At 37.1% G+C, this 15,307-nt stretch overlaps 1 long non-coding RNA gene across 1 annotated transcript; it reads right to left on the bottom strand.

Moving 5' to 3' along the window:
• Positions 1-4,219: 4,219 nt before the first annotated feature.
• On the bottom strand, positions 4,220-9,453 carry LOC116727242 (uncharacterized). Its single transcript, XR_004340775.1, has 3 exons — positions 9,437-9,453; positions 7,924-8,093; positions 4,220-5,284 (listed from the first exon to the last, which is right to left on the bottom strand). It is a non-coding gene; the product is annotated as an uncharacterized LOC116727242 (long non-coding RNA).
• Between the last annotated feature and the right edge of the window lie 5,854 nt (positions 9,454-15,307).

Below are 15,307 nucleotides of genomic sequence, written 5' to 3' on the forward strand. Positions count from 1 at the left end.
TTGCTTTTCATCACATTTACCTGCTAACTCATTGCTGCTTCAATGATTATGTGCTTTTATTCTTCTAATTAAAGGAAGCTGACATGTTATTCACAACTTTATTAGTTACAAAATGTACAGAGCTCATTTTGATTCAGTTCCCTTTTACTCTCATGCCCCTTATAAAAACTCAACAGAAAAAAGAAAATACATTTTATTAAAAATAGTCATAACTTTCTAGTTAAAGTTAAAGAACTTAGTGATATATTATTATTTGCTTTCTAGCTCTGGAACAAGTTAATTGCAATAGAACAAGAAGAATGCAGCAGGTGGAAAATATTCTCTGAACTATCATTTAAACTGAAAAACAAGCTTAAATGGTAAAATAAAAATATAAATGTTAAAGGAACTAATGCCTTGAACACACTAAATAACAGAAAAAGACAACAGAAGCTCTGAATGCATCCAGAAATATATTTGGATTCGGTTTCAGGCGCCCCCTGGTGGTAGAAAGAGAAAACTACCAGCAACCAGATTAAAGGTTGTTTCCTTTTTTTTCTGTTATAAAAAAAGGAAACTTTATCAATCAGCACATCATTTGTTTTTTTTTTAATTGAAGGTTAAATAAAACAGGAAGCACTTAAAAACAGAGAATGGAGCTCCAACTTAATTTTTTTTAACTTAATTTGTTACATAGAGTCGAATAAAGTTTGTCAAATTTAATTTATTCATGTTTGACAACTTATTAAACTTAAGATATTTGATTGGGTAAACTTAACTTCATTACTTATAACAAATTAATTTGTAATAAAAAAAGTTGGATCACCTGTTTCGTTTTTCCAGTGTATAGTGAAGCATGGTGGTGGCTCAGTGATGCTTTGCTTTCTCTGGTTGTGGAGAAAAATACAAATTCATAAAAATATCAGGAAATTGCATTCAAAATAACTGGAATGTCATTTACTTCAACTTTTTACACACAAATTGCAATCTTCACTTGAAAAATTAATTTTATTTGGTATTAAAACTTAATTGTGGATTCTACTTGCAGATTAGCACAAAATGTATTCTTGCCTTACTAGTGAATTGTATTTAACTCTATGTTTTATTGTAAAAAGTTATTTTTACAACCTAAATCAAACCACTACTATCATATTTTATTGCTAGTCTATTATTGCAATAATTTTGAGAATATCTCAAAAGTAAACAAATCCTAGAGGATACAGGTTGGCAGCCGCAATGCTGACTGCAGCTGACTATCTCCAGTTCTTCAACAGATCAATGCTTAAGTGTGAGTTTATTGCTAATTTTCTGCAAAAATGGTAAAATTAAAAAAACACAAAAAAACAAGAAAAAACAACACTGGGTTTATGTGATGCTAACTCCTACCTGCAGATGGCACTGTTGCCACTACGCTGCTGCCTCAGCCTTACTGATGTCAGGTTATGCATAGTCTCGGTCTCAGTTCGGTTTGAATGAATAATGTGAACACCAAGCGGACCGGAGGCCTCTCCAAAAGAAGGAGTGGACTACCAGCAAGGCATTCTGGGTAAATACAACCAAAACAAACGCACTAGCCTAGCGTTAGCGGGAGAAAAGGGCCAAGAAATACTCCAGCTGCTAACCTTCGGTGCTAGTCCGTTTTTGTTTACATTTCATTATGAAGGAAGTTACGCTCAGTGTCTTCAGAGGTTTTTGTGTCATTTCCTTCAATGTTTCTTGGTGCAGCGCCCCCACAGGCCAGGAGGGGAACAAAATTACTTTTTTTTAATTAATAATTAATAATAACAATAGTAATATATTACATAAAAAATATATATTTATGAGATGTATTCCAGTTGCAGTGTTTGCATCTGTCATTCAAAATCAAAAATAATAATTTATTAAGTAATTTAGCAATAATTAATGATTTATTACTTATGGTTTTAAATCACAATAAATACTATTTCTATATATTTTTTAGAATAACAGAGATACGATTTTTGATTTGAACACATTTATATTTCAATAAATATACATTATAACATCAGACTTTACCATAAGATTCACATTAAAACATAGTTTCAGAAGGAAAGAAAGCAGGAAGAAAGAAAGACATTCTTTTCTGTAACATGTTTCATTTTGTTAGATTGCAGCCATCGTTCCTCGCCACCAGATGGCGCTCAGAGAACAGGGTTTGATTGATTTACTCCTTTCCGCCGGGGAAGAAGAGCTCCGTTTCCCCGGAGTGAAGCTGTTTGCTGGTGATTTTTATTCCGGACCTAAATCCGCTGTGTGTTTGACAGTGCGTTGTTTATTTTGACACAGAAAAATGTCAAACTAAATGTTAATGATGTAAATATTTTTGCTTTCACACAGCATAAACATCTCAGAGCGGGAAATAGTATTTTTGTCATTTTGTTTTTCTGTTGACAGAGGTGATCTAAATCTTTGCCCGCCTTGTTTTGATGAGTCAGTTTGATGTCTGAGTGGAAAACACTTTTATTTTCACAAGTTGCTCATTTTAAAAAGCAATTTGGACTATTTCAGATAAATTACACATTAGTCAAGGGAAGCTGAACCTCAAAGTCTGGTGTTGGACGGATGTGCCGCCATGACATCTTCACGTTCGCGGTCCGTCACGGCGGTGACGATGATTGGACCCGAACGCGGAGTCATTTTACGGGCAGGGAGGGAAGCCAGCATCGTTTCTGACTCAGCCGTCAGATGAGTCTGAAGGTCTTTGCTGGATGTTTTCATCAGAGAGGGAATGTTGGGCTGATTTACAGCGGGGCGCCAAGTGGGGGGGAGAGGGGGCCACGGGCCCCCCTGGAACAAAGCTGCCCACCCCACTGGTAATTTGTTGGATATTTTATCAATTAAAATGTAAAACCCAATAAATTAATAAATACATAAAATTCATTCGAATTTGGTATATATACAGTACAGACCAAAAGTTCGGACACACCTTTTAATTCAATGAGTTTCCTTTATTTTCATGACTATTGACATTGTAGATTCACACTGAAGGCATCAAAACTATAAATAACATGTGGAAATATGCACTAAACAAAAAAGTGTAAAACAACTGAAAATAGCCCTTATATTCTAGTTTCTTCAAAGTAGCAACCTTTTGCTGTGATCACTGCTTTGCACACACTCTGCATTTTCTTGATGAGCTTCAACAGGTCGTCACCTGAAATGGTTTTCACTTCATAGGTCAACCTGCCCTGTCAGGTTAATAAGTGGGATTTCTTGCCTTATAAATAGTCATGAAAATAAAGAAAACCCATTTTAATTAGAAGGTGTGTCCAAACTTTTGGTCTGTACTGTATATATAATTCTTTTTTTTAGGTATTTATTTTTATGTATTTATTGGGTATGTGTGTATATACCTTTTTACTAAATGCACAGTAGAAAGATGTGCTTTGAAAGAACTAAATCCTGTTCTTATAACTGAGAAGAAATTTATTCAAACAAGCCTTAAAGGATTTAAAACTAGATGTCTTTATTTTAATATAGCAAACGTTGCAACAACATCTCTTTCCTACAATAAAACAAAATAAATCGGATTACATTATTTGCTTGATTTTAGTTTTCTTTTTTGTTTTCTTGCCAAAAACTTTGTACATTCCTTATTTAGAGTATAATTTTCCTCAGAATGTGAAATTTATTCAGTTCCTTTCAAACATCTTTCTGAAAATGTTTAGTTTATGTAGAAAAAGGCCATTTAAATACTTTTTAGTGTCCAGGACCGCCACTAGTTTTATGTCTGAAATGCAAAGAAGGACTGAAGCTCTTTAAGAGGCAGAAAGCGTGCAGACGACAGAAGAAGAAAAAACACTCAGTGTGGGAAACCTTGGAGACAAAGACACTAAACGAACTGGAAACCAGACTGAATTACCAGGACATCAGCTGCATAACAAGGAAGGAATCAAAGAGTATATAATTACTGGGAGGGTTAATTAGGGAAGTGAATGGAGGGAAATTAGTGAGAACAAGAAAACAAGTGGTGTCATGACAATCTGGAGTCAAGATAAGGACAGCAGAGTACAGACCGTGCAAATAAAAACTTGTGGCATGCATATTTATTAGCTCCTTCGACTCAGATTGCTGTGATGTCACAGCTGGAAGACTTCGAGACGCCGGCGTTGCACATCTAAAAACTGAAATTGCCCATTCTTCTCCTGAGTTATTGTGTTAAACTGTGCGATTAAAAGTTTTTTAAGGGATTATGTTTGCCTAAATGTATTGTAATTTTCATATTAACCTAAAAGTTGTTGGTTGTGATACCTAAAAACTCATAACAATTTCAAAAATTGTATATCTTTATTATATTTTCCACCTGCGCAATGCATGCTGGGTCAATAAGTTACAGCAAACTGGAGAATTTAAGCAAAACACAAGAAGTCAAAATCATGTAGGCTAATGTGGCAACAAAAATGTCTGGATTTGAAGCTTAATGAACCGTTAAAGATGAGATATCTGTTGAAACAAGCTAACATGATGCCTTGTGATTTAACTGTTTACAAAGGTAGCTAGTTAACACTGTTAGCCACGTTAGCAGGCGCTAACAAGAAATCAAAAACAATTGGATGCTAATGAATGGATGTTCAAAGTTTTTTAAGACCCCATTTTGAATTTGAGAAAATGTTTTGTTTGTGTAAACAATTTCACCGCTAGTGCTCTTCGTTCTGGGTTAGCACTTCCTAGCAGATAGCCGCATCGATCTCTGGTCCGGTTGCTGTTCACATATGCATTTGAACAGCACCAGAGTTCACTTCAACCGAACCAAGACGGGGGTTTGTGGACCGGAGTTTGTTTTTTGATCTGGAGCAAAGTTTGATTAGCATTCACACCTCCCCAAACGAACCGAACCGATCCTTCTAGTCCAGGTTTGAGTCCGAAGTTTGTACACACCAGAGTGGAAGAGACCTCTGGTTCAGTTCAAATGCAGATGTGAACGCCAAGCGGACCGGAGACCGCTCCAAAAGCAAGGAAGCAGACAATACTGCAGTGCATTCTGGGTAAATACAACCAAAACAAATGCGTTAGCTTGTGGTGTTTAGCCAAAGGCTAAAGAGAAATCCTCCAACTGCTAAAATCTGACGCCACTTCATTTTCGTTTCCATTTGGTGAAGAAGGAAGTTGCTCTCAGTGTCGTCAGAGGTTTTCATGTCATTTTCTTCGGTGGTTCTTGATGCAGCGCCCCCACAGGCGAGGAGGGGAACAGGTTGGTGTAACTCAGGGCAGAGAGAAAGAGAACCACAGCAGCAGGAGGTGGAGCAGATGCTGCAACTTTGATCCCAATAGAACCGAGTCCACCGAACTATCAGGTGGGAAAACAAGAGAAATACACTGAGAATACAAGAAATGAAACAAACGCTAAATACAAAAAGCTGTGACAGAAGAGAAATGAACCAAACAAAACTAAGGTCAAATCAAACAAACCATGAAAAGTCCTCACATAGGTGACCATCTCAGGCTGCATGATAATCCAGAGCATGTAATCTGCAGCTGTGTCACAGTAAATAGCTTAGCATGTTTCTGACCCTAAAGGCTTCCCTGTTGGGTCTCTAGCTAATTTTTCACCTCATTAGCCTGGGCAGACGTAAAAACTGGGACACTGAGGACAAAGGAGGCCTGTGTTCACATCCCCGGCAGGAAGGAACGGGCCGGTGGGAAGGATGCAGGCGGCGCCGCATCATCGGAACGCGCTGGTACGCCGCACTTCTCACAGGCTTCAAGACGATTAGTGACACGAACAGAAAGGGCAGCGATTCGCCACGGAGCGATTCGCCGTGGTGCATATTTCACCAATGTGAGGAATTATTTAGCTGCACACGTATGAGGACAAAGGGAAGGGGTCGCTACGGGACGGGATTAGGGCCATGGGGAAAAACAATATGAGTTTAATCTCAGAATTCTTACTTTTCTCAGAAATTTGAATTTTCTCAGAATAAAGACTTTTTCTTAAAATTCTGACTTTTTCCAGAATCTACTTTTTTCCTCAGAATAATAACTTTTTTCTTGGAATTCTGTCTTTTCAGAATTTTGACGTTAATGTCAAAATTTGACCTTTCTCTCAGAATAATCCCTCTTCCTCATAATTTTGACCTTTTCCAGAATTTAACTTTTCTTTGAACTCCTTTTAGCTCAGAATAGATTTTTTCCCCATAAATCTGATTTATCCTCAGAATTCTTAATTTTTCTCAGAAATTGTATTTCATTTTCTTTCCCCTCAGAGAAATTACTTTTTTAACTCTGAATTCTAACTTTCCTCAGAGTTGCCTAGCTTTCTTTAAATTTTCTTTTCTTTCTTTCTGAATAAAGTCAGAATTTTGAGAAAAAAAGTCAGAATTTCCAAGTTTTCCCTCAGTGGTCCTAATCCTCTAAGATATGCAGAGGTGGGTGATAACTAGCTACATTTACTTGGTTATTTTTACCTGAGTAATTTCTTGGACACTCTTGAATAAAAACACGTACACTCTCTGGGTACTCTATCACCTCTTAATGTTTGACGTTGATGTAATGTTGGGGAATCTGGATTCTGTTTCTCTTCCTTTGTTGCTCTTTCAGAAACAGAGGAAGCTTTCTGCTCCTCAAAAATCAGCCGGGTATTCTCATCAGGATTCAACGCGCATCTCCTGCTGCCCGCATCTCATCACCACGTTTGTTTATGACCGTAAGAATCGGGGAAAGGTCCTTCATTCCAGCATTCATAGGCAGATCTGACATTTTGGGATTAGGATTTAGTTCCTTCCAGCACATCTGGGTTAGCGGACCAGATGCGCGCTGGATTATTGACCTAAAGTGGTGCTACTGCCGTAAAACCCGCACACGTTTCCGTGTTTATATTTACATCCTGACCGGAAAGAGTTAACTGCCATGAGGTGAGAGAGAGAGAGGGCGGGAACTCGGCCAGAAGAAGCCTGTGTTGCTCAGTTCCCATGGCAACCAGCGACTGTGGCGTATCTGACCTACATATATGGTGGATGTGGACAAACATGGCAGCCGTCAGCGGCCGTCAGTGGCGCAGGAAGAAAAGTTTTCCAGACGGTGACGGACCGAACCGACTCTGCTGCTCCACAGAACAGATACCGGAACTGAAATGACGGAAAAACCCGACTGGTTTCCAAACTTTCAGGCTTCCGTTGTATGGCGGCCGATTGTAAACAGTCAAAAACTGAGGAAAAAAAGTGTTTTTAAAACGTAAATGTCAATTTTAAAATAAATATCTACTTTACAAACTATATATTCATAAGCAAAGTATTTAGTTAGCTAGCTAAATATTTGGGTTGAAGCTAAATATTTATCTTGGAGCTAAATATTTGGTCTATAAACGTAATTTTTAGCACCATCCTAAATATTTAGTTTCCAAGTTAAATATTTAGTTCCAAACTAGATATTAATTAATAAGCTAAATATTTAGTTTGAAGCTAAATATTTAGTAACCAAGCTAAATATTTATTTTGAAAAGAAATAGCTAGTTTGAAGCTAAATATTAAGCCACCATGCTAAATATTTATCCAGCTATACTTTGGTTCCAAACAAGATATTAGCTATTTAGTTTGAACCTAAATATTTAGTGAGTAAACTAAATGTTTAGCACCAAAAGTTTGATCTACAGACTTGATATTTAGCATAAATCTGAATATTGTATTAAACATTTATGCATTTTATTCTTTAATATTTCACTGATTGTTGGTTTCTTTATTGCGCAGAAAAAGTCAGCAGATTTAAGATTAATTTCCAGAGTGAAAATATGATAATGTCTCTTTATTCTTTTGAAATTATTAAATTAATTCTTTCAGGAATGATTAATAAGCTAAAAATACATTTGTTTGAGATATTTCATTCTGTTGTATGTCTGCTGATTCAAAAATATAGATAAAAAATTCATCCATCCAACATAATGTAGATGTACACATAAGTTACATCAGTCCTGTTTGTACTTTTTCTGCTTACAGATAAAATACAGGAAATCTCAGTTTGCTGAGAACAATTTCACAGCTGTGCACATTAAGAGGCAGGAAGTCCAGACCGTTTGACGCCGTTAGCGCAGCATGAAATGCATCATCTTGGGTGAAGAGCGGAGAATCTTCTGCATGGGAAGAAGAAAATGCCCCCAGCTGCGGCTGCAAATAAAAACCAGAAAACAGCATGAAGCTGAAGCTGCGGTCCAGTCGACCAACAATCATGCAGGAAGAGATATTTATCTCAGTTTTGCATAAAATGAAACCTGCAGCTGAATGAAGCTGATTTTATTGGACATTACAGAAATCTCTGTCCAACTCAGGGAAACAATATAGACAAAACTAACTTACAAGTAACATTTCAGCAAGAAATCTGAACTTGTTTTGAATCAATAATTTGTTAATATTTGTGAAAAAATATTAGTTCCACTGCCAGATAATTTCACTTATAACATGGGAAAAATGTCTTATTTAAAATCTGCTAATGAAAGGTACATTTTTAAATCAATATTAAGGAACTATTGACTTTAAAAAGCTCCTGTAACTTACTGAAAAAGTAGTTTTGTCTTATTTTTGTCTTAGTAAGATTTTGTGTTTTTGCAGAATAATCAAATTATTTTATCTCACTTCATGCTCTGCAGACGCTCTGTCTGTACTGATGAAGATTCACTCACAGCATTCATCCTCCATCCATTCTAATGTTTATTTTTAGTTTCTGCTCTGTTGTCTCAAACCTCAAGGAGGCTCACACTGAGCCCGGTTCTGGTTCTGCTGGAGGTTTCCTCCTGTTCTAGGGGAGTTTTTCCTCTCCACTGTTGCTACATGCATGCTCAGTATGAGGGAAAACAACTCGTCTGCTATCGCCCCCTGCTGGTCTAGGAGGAGTGAAGTCAACGACTCGATGGGTTTCCTTACATAGAAACTTTTTAAACTAATTTAAATAATAAACTGAATTTGATAACTAAAATAAACTGGAAATACTTTTTCTCCAAAGTTTCTCGAGGCGACATTTGTTGTGAATTGACGCTAAATAAATTAACTGAATTGAAATTTTAATCTCATCCAACATCGTCTTTTTCTACTTCATTGGTAAAACACTTATGGTGCCACTTTTGTGGAAAACATATCCTTAAAACCATAAACTTTCATTGCAGTGAGAAAAAAGTTGCTAAATACCAAAAAGCTTCACAAAATCAAAGTTTTCTGCTTCTTTAAAGACGACGTGTGATGCTAAATTTGCATTTTGCGTTTTCGTACGTCCATTTGGGATTCGACTGCTTCTAAAAACAGACCCAACTCTTAAAAAAAGAAAAAATATATATTTCAATGTTTTTTGGTGTCTAGTGTCAAAAACCTCTTGAAGGTTGCCTAGCAACCGCAGCAGAGTTCCGTCTGTCACCTAGCAACCAAAGAGTCTGAGCTCCAGCATTTTTGTTTTGTTCAGCTGGTTTTATGTGCTGTACAATGGCTGCTGGAAAAGACAAAGTGCTTTGTTGTTGACTCACCATCCAGAAACCTTTTGCTGAATACTTGCTGGTTGTGCAGGAGGCTCCATTTCTGCTTTTCAAAGATGTTGGCAGCCATTTTCATGTGCGAGTGTAAACGTTGCGGCGTGGCCAGCAGCAGCTTATTTGGATTTAAAGTGACAAAACAGATCAAGAACTGAGCAGAACTAAGCAGACTAAAATCTCATTATCTAAGAATGATCATAAGGCCTTTGAATAGGCCGTAGATCTGTTCTAACCTGTTCAAGGAAACATTTTGGGTCACCTTTAAAGATCTGAACTCGGCTCCTGTTCTCTGCGTCTTTCTTGAGTTCTGTTTGATCTGAAGAAGCCATTACCTTTCATCTTCATCCTGCTGCTCCTCTTCCCTCAGCTTCATCGATTCTGCCTAGACAGGGCACAGGACGCCGCTCCCCGTGGGGCAGTCTGGGTAATAAATCTCCCTCCTGTCTGCATGTAGAGAGGCTCCTCATGGGAAGATCTCGGCCTACTTTCGGTCCAGGCTAAAATATCCGCAGAATGAAAAGGAAAAGTGGGCCAAAAAAAGAGCATGGAGGTGAAACTGAGTAATGAGTGACTTTGCTAAAATCCGGTCGGGTCTTTCATCTGAATTAGACTCAACTTTTTCCACATCTATGTCTCATTTATGCCAATGACAAGGCACAGAAACTTCTGACTGAGTTCTTTTCAAAAACAGTTTTTCTTTGATGCTAAATAAAACAATAGATCATAAATGAACTGAACCGTTCCCAAACTGTTTCTGGCTAAAGCAGCAGAGTTTCTCTTTGCCCTCTAATTTTCTCTGAGATTTCTTCTCTTTGTTTTTGGGCTCTTTGAAGCAAGTTTTAACCGCCAAATACACAAAATAAGCAGAAGAAAAAGTTCCATTGGTGGAAAGAATCAGCCATTTATGAATCAATTCAGAGTCTGGTCTTTACTTATTTTGGTTCTAAAGGGCAGCATTCAGTAAAATTTACTGTTTTAATCTTTCCACCGTGTTTTTATGTTTTTCCCTAACCAAAAACAAATCTGGAGTGTTGCCTGCAGGTTTGAGAAATCCTTTAATCTCCATGGCAACCATTCAGTTGTTAAAACACCTGAGTGGACCTAGCCCCGCCCCTGAGGTGCAGCTCCTCCCCCACTCAGATCCTTCAGACTAGCCAGCAGCAATTAGCAAACAGCTGCTGAGCTCCTTATAGGAGCTGCTGCTCAGAGCAACGCTGGTAAAAATGTTAAAGGGTTAATAGAGGAGCCATGTTGGGACGACTTCCTGCAGGCGGAGCTTCAGAAAGAGCTGGAGCTTTAAAGAGACAGAGGCCCTTTAAGGTGTTAAATCAAGAACCATAAATTTCTTTAAGAGAGATGTGATATATACAGCATTTTTATAATAACTACAGTTAACTTAGTTACTTGATTGTGGTATAAAATGGCTCTATGTCCCTGTAAAGAACATAATACTGCTCCTTTAAATATTTTGTCAGCTGATCATTGTTGGTAAAGATGGAGGAAGAAGGTTTGAAGAAAGAGGTTCTACGTGTCTTCTGCATTCCTTCTTCATGGGTGATTTTATACTTCTATCATGTTCGAAATAAATAAACAAAAATAAAGTAATTTAAGTTATCTGTCAACCGCAGCAGGAGTTTTGTGTTACAGATGATGTAAAAGAATAAAGTAAAAAATGCGCTGAAACGTGTTTTATTTTGGAACTTTATGCTCACAAACAACATTCACAACCACCTCAGATCAGGTGGGTCAGAAGAAATCAACATTAATTCATCCAAATTACACTTTTGTATTTTCATAATAGATGATCTTTAGGAAAAGTAAGAGCGCCCACTCCATCATTTCCTGTCTGGACAACAGGTGACAACATTTATTTGACAAATTCCTGTTAGAAAGGAATTGTTTTGTCAGTAAACAACCAATTTTCCACTTCCACCACGCTGACAGAACCAATCTGAGGCTCCATCATTACTCCTGGTATTGGATCTGACTTTCTGTTTTACAGCGACCTGCCTCTAAGAGAAGCAAAATCTGATGAAATTTGGAAATTCAGCTCTTGGACTTACTGCTGTGTGTGTGTGTGTGTGTGTGTGTGTTTCATTCTGTTTATGTAAACTCTTAATCTTAAATGATGAAACTGGAAAAAACAAAGAAAGACATCTGCTCTTTAGCTTTATTACATAATTTCTATTATGCAAATCTTCTGGGTCAATAAAATTATTGATGTAAGACATATAAGGAGGGAAGGAGCCTATAGCCAGGATTAGCTCGCTATCGCTAACACAGTTACTGAAACGAGACTTTAAGGGTCCTGATGACAGAGATCGTGTTCGACATGCCACAAATTTCTCGGTTTTTCTTTTCCTTTTAGCATTTCTGGTAAAAGAGAGAGAGTGATTTTTGTGAACGTCTCCTGGGACAAAACATGACAGCTGTGGCGATAATTAGGTCATGAAAATAAAGTCAGAGCACAATCACGTCTCGTCTGGGATTTGTGATGAATGCGATGATGTGCAGCAAGTAAGATCAAAAGCGATTGTAAGATTTTGCTTCGGGCCGTTAAACTGCTAAACCTGTCATATCGGGTTGCAGTGAATCGAGCTTTTCCCTCTGATGACGGCGCCGTTTGTAAAGTTAAACAGTAAAACATCAACAGCAATACTTTGGTTTATTTGGTCAGTCAGAAAAAAATGGGTGTTATTCCAAGCTAAATATTTAGCTTCCAAATTAAATATTTAATGAGAAGACTAGCCTACTCACAAAATATTTAGGTTGCTAGCTAAAGTTTTAGCTTGCTAAGTACATAAATAAATATATTAATCACTTTGTTTCAAAAGTAAATGTTTAGTTTGGAAAATTAATATTTAAAGTGGAGCTAAATACTTAGTTTGTAAATGAACAACAGGCAAGTAAGCAAAGTAAATAAAAAGGTTGCTAGGTACATAGTTAGCTTTCTAACTACGTATTTAGCTGTAATGCTAAATATAATGCTAAATACTTGGTATAAGTATTTTACTTGTAAAGTATTTTACGTGGAATATAAATATTTAGTTGGACTAAATATTTAATTTGGAGCTACATTTAGTTTGTAAACTAACAATAGGCTAGAAGGCTAGCGTGCTAACTAAATATTTATGTTGCTAACTAAATATTTAGCAAACAAGCAAAATATTTAATTAGCAGGCTAGAATGCTCACTAGATTTTTAGCTTGGTAGCTATAATTGAAGTTGCTGAAGTTAGCAATTTAGGTCCAACATAAAAATAAATATTTAGTTGCACTAAATATTTATTTTGGAGTTATAAATTTAGACTGTAATCTAAATATTCTGCTTGTTAATTTAATATTTAGTTTGTGACTACGGCATTAATGACTTTGAAAACTGAACACCCAGTTGTTGTTTTCTCTCTTTGACAGACTAAATAAACCAAAATTATTGCTGTTAATATTTCACTGTGACTTTACAAACAGCTGGGAGATGTGCAGAGGGAGTCGTTGTGGCTGTCGGCCATATTTTTCTGTTTTCACCTTCCATGTCGGCTCTTCCAGGAACGTTTTCACGCTCCGGCTTTGGCAGCTGCAGGAGTCTTTCCGCCTGAATGTGTCATCATAATTAAAAATGGGATTTATCGTCCAGAGAGCAACAACTTCTCAGGCCTCATTAACATTTAATGTTTATTTTCCGGAAATTACATAAGATAATACGCCACTTTGGATGTAAAATGCCACAAACAACGTAAGCTAACAAACTTGACTCGTGCTTTTTTCACCTCTGTGGGTAAAAGTCTCCAGTGTTCCCATTTAGTCCCCCAGCTGGCACCGAGTCTGCAGAGGCCATGCTGATGCGCCACGTATGAGACGGCAACACAATTAGCCCAAAACACCTCCTTCCTCCCAGAGGTGCCTCTTCCCTCAGCCTTTCATGCCATTGGAGTTATTTTTGACTTCCTGGCTAATGACGGCGTCCTCTGGGGGAACAAATGAAGACAACCCGCTTTGTGGGGAGCCTTTTGTTGAAACGTCGACTCCCATCCAGTGACATTTTGTTTTCCTTTTCCAGCTTACTGTAAAAGTGCAACCTGATCCGAGCGTTTTAGTTTGGAGAAAAAACCAAAGGTCCAGCTGAAGAATGATCTTTTCCTACAAAGAATTCAGACACAAACCACGCTGCAGCCCAAACAGCCAGTTTTACCCTCAACCCACTTAAATAAAACTGATGTTACCAAACTATGCTAACAAATAATCAACTTACAATTGATTATCATAAAGTAATAGCAATGCATTATTGGATTAATGGATTGGCTCCATTTGATTAACTGATAACATCCAAAATTTTTAGGATGGGGGTTAAAAATGTCAAACAACGGGACACAAACTTTTTTAGTATTTCTGTTTTTGCAAAAACTATTTTGTTTTCATTTTTACCTGAAGCTAAACATGATACGATCAATAAATTGTTGTAGATTTCTCAAAGTGTGATGCTACGGATAGCTTTCCAAAGAAATAATAATGAACCAGGAGCCAGTTGATAGTTGGGAGGGAAATAATCGTGGCGGGGGCATCCCAGAACAGAGAACTAAAAAGTTTTTTCTTCTGGAGCACAATTATGATGCTTTTCTCACGTCAACGATGTAAAAGTCAGATAAAATGCAACATGACCGTTCAGACTGCACACTATATGCAGACTGAAAACTATCCGATATGATTTATTAGGCCTGTCGCAACAAGCAAGAAATCAGCTAATCACATAATAAATTAAACTAATCAATAATTTCTATTTGCATAATTTATCATTTTTCTCTTTCTACCAAAAACTGGATGACAAAAGTCTCAATTAACTCTTATTTTGAAGGACAATTTTGTTTACAGAGACTTCGTAATTAATTTTATTTGTTTATTTTGGATATTTAAAATGTCTTCCAGCTCCAGTGCTAAATGTTCACTAGAATTTACAGTTTATTAATCTTTGAGAATGTGTTCTTGCTTTGTTATGCCATTATATGATTGGAAAATTGTGTCAAAACAACATTATTGTTCATCGCAATAAGTTCTGGGATGATTTATTGTCCAGAAAAGTTTGTTATTGTGACAGGCCGACAATTTAGTTCCTCAAATCGGATTTTTATAGGTGAAAATATCGGATTTGTGTCGCATTCCCCTGCTTTAGGTTCTCTGATGTCATAGGTTGCGGTTATTGGTGAGGATATGTGATAAAGTTTAAGAGGTGTGAATACTTTCTAAGTTTTCTGTTGCCGTTTCCATGGTAACCTGAGCGGTGACCGTGGCTTTCGATGATTATTCAATCATAGCTGCCTAATGAGTTGTGTAAGTTTAATCAAATTGAAGATGCTTAGAGAGTTTTGTTCAGAGTGAAGATGGAGAAGTTTCTGACTGATTGCAATGTTTTGCTGTTTGATGGCTGGTTTCTGGCTGTTCGTTCAGATGTTTGGTTTTCTGATCATTTCACCACCCAACATGGGAAAAGCTGCCTTTCGTGTTCACACTGTTCATGTTTGATTAAAATCATGGCTGAACATCTTCACACGTTCTGCTTGCGTGATGCTGCTGATTATTTATTTACAGGTTTGCTAAAACAGCAACTGTCCCAGCAGAGGAAAGTCAGCCGCCTCATGTCTGCTTTTAGCAGGAGGAAGAAGATGCTTTTATGAAAATATTTCCTTTAAACGTCAAACCAAGAGTAATATTTGCACTCAGTTCACCGCTTGTCTGTATTTTGTGGAAATGTATCTGCTCACATTACATGAATTTAACTGTGTATGTGTGTCATTTGTACAGTTACATACAAAAAAAAAATTGCAATATTTTGATGAAGCCCCTCAGAGAAAAAAAATGTCAGGATGAAAAGTCA

Source organism: Xiphophorus hellerii, chromosome 10 (assembly GCF_003331165.1).
Source record: "Xiphophorus hellerii strain 12219 chromosome 10, Xiphophorus_hellerii-4.1, whole genome shotgun sequence".
In the NCBI taxonomy this organism is placed as follows: domain Eukaryota; kingdom Metazoa; phylum Chordata; class Actinopteri; order Cyprinodontiformes; family Poeciliidae; genus Xiphophorus; species Xiphophorus hellerii.